Here is a 2,308-nt window from a genome sequence, read left to right as displayed (position 1 = left end):
GAAGGGGAGGGGGAGAGAGAGAGGACTGATTTGCTTTCTACCCACTTAAGCATTTATTGATTGATTCTGGTATGTGCCCAGTCAATATTTGATACCACGGAGTATCACAGTAGAGACTGTGTGGAGGAGGGCTGACAGGCATTTTTGGGTTCACCTTTATCAAAATGCCACACAGTCTAGCAGGGGCACTGTTCCATGGCTTATATATAACCTATGAACTTAAACTCAGTTGGGAGACAACTCCTATAAAGAGGTTGCTTATGGCACTGATTTACTCGGGGTAGTAAAATCCACACACAAACACCATTCCTTCATTAGAGACTGGCTGCTGAAATGTTCCTGCTTTCTTGCCAAGTTAAGAAATTTACACCAGTGGCAGCAGCAGTCACCACGCCTAACTCAAGGTCTATTTCTCTCCCATGAAGGAAATTAAAACCTAGAAATTGTAGGATTGCTTTTCTATTATTTCCTCCTGGGGGTTCCTCATGCTGAGAGCTAAGAAGTCAAAGATTTCTGGATCTTTCCAGCATCCGTTGTTCACAAAGAGGTTTTCCATCTTTACTCCCAGGAGTGAGATAATCCAGCCTATAGATGTAGTTTCATTAAACCAACAAGTAACCTGAGGCCTGCACCTGACCGGTTTTGTCCTGCTTTCCTCTTTTTAAAAATGTCGCTTTCTCTGTGCCTTTGTGTGAATTCCATGGATTTGTTGGGCTTGTTCTTTTTGGACAAAGGTATTATCTGTGACTTCACTTACAATAACGGTTCCACCTGGAAACTCACCCAGTAATGGTTCTGAGTATTTAGATGGCTCTTCCTGTCTGGAATATAAGATCTTTGTAACCATTGGCAGAGCTGCCACAGTCTCCTGCATGTGGTTTCTCCAAGTGCTCTCATTAGAGACTCTCTTCCTACAGCTATGAGAGCGTGCCTCTCAATCGTTTCCTCAATTTTGGATTCCTTTGCAGGTGGGGAGAGGGGAGAGGTCATTCTAGCTAGCTCTGCTAGATGTCATCCCTTTTCCTCCTAATCTGTTTATGGGCAGCTAGAGCTGGATGTGTCTCCGTTTGCCCTTTGTGTCCATCTACCTTGTCTCTAAAACCCCAATCTTTCTCCTAAGGAAATCTTCCTCTTCCTCCTGCTTAATCAGCCCATCTGCTTTCATTCATCTTTCATTCTCTCTTTGCTTCTATTTAGATAATAAGACAGAAATGTATTTTGACAGCCAATCCAGTTCCTCCTTGGATTTCTGAGAAAACCTGCTTCCAGACACACTGTTTTGGGCTCAGACCTTCTAAATCGCCATCTTAACTTTTGGGCTAATAATAATTTCACTGAAGTGTGGGGTTTTGTTTGTTTATTTGTTTTTTTTTGGGGGGGGGGGGAAGGTTTATTCGTGTTTCTTAAAAATATAAACCCAAGAAGATGGAATCGTTTTTATAAAATAATGACTCCTATTCCTTTTTAGATGTAGTCATAAGTGAAATCTAACCCCTTTTGGGAGTGTCACCGATATTAGTGACCTTAAAATATAAAGCGAGGGCCAGAATTTGTGTAATTAACAAGGCCAGGACAAACTTGAGGCCTGATGGTTGGGGAGGACTTGAATCTGTGGATCAGCCACCTATTTCCACACTTTTCTTCCCTGTCCCTGAACACAGCTCCTGTCAACAGAGAAAGGAACAGAATGTTGAGTAGCTGCCTACTGACACCTGGCATGATAACCACCACACTGGTGCTCTGCAGCCTGGGAGAACACAGCTGCTTATGTAGTTTAAAGACCTGTCCTATAGCAATGTCTAAGAAACCTAATGCGAGTCAAGAAATAATTCCCTGCCCAATGTCTAAAAAGCATATATGCTGCACTCTGCCAATTTTCAGATCAGCTTTAAGTAGGTCTAAACCGTCCTATTTTTCCTAAAATCAAATTCATGCCGCAGCCATGCCTGCTCAGACATAAGGGGCTCCCGCAGGGTCAGGTTGAGGTTAGCTTCAGAGGCCGTCACAGTCTTTGTTTACTATGGGAGGCAGAATTCCAAGATTCTGCGCCGCAAACTCCTGCCTTGTGGCATGTACACCCTGTATAATCTTCTCCCCGTGCACGTAGGCGGGATCTGTGGCTTGTGTGATTGGGTCCCTAATCAGTTGAGTTTAACCAAAAGGTAGATTATCCTGGATGGGCTTGACTTAATCGAGGGAAAGCCTTCAAAGCAGGAGAGTCTCTGCTGCCCTCAGAGAGGCAAGCAGCCATGCTGTGAACTGCCTTTGGAGGTTGCCTCTAGGAGCCAGGGCCTCAGTCCTACGACCA

The sequence above is a fragment of the Myotis brandtii genome, unplaced genomic scaffold, assembly GCF_000412655.1.
Source record: "Myotis brandtii unplaced genomic scaffold, ASM41265v1 scaffold59, whole genome shotgun sequence".
Lineage (NCBI taxonomy): Eukaryota > Metazoa > Chordata > Mammalia > Chiroptera > Vespertilionidae > Myotis > Myotis brandtii.
This window is presented reverse-complemented; position numbering follows the sequence as displayed.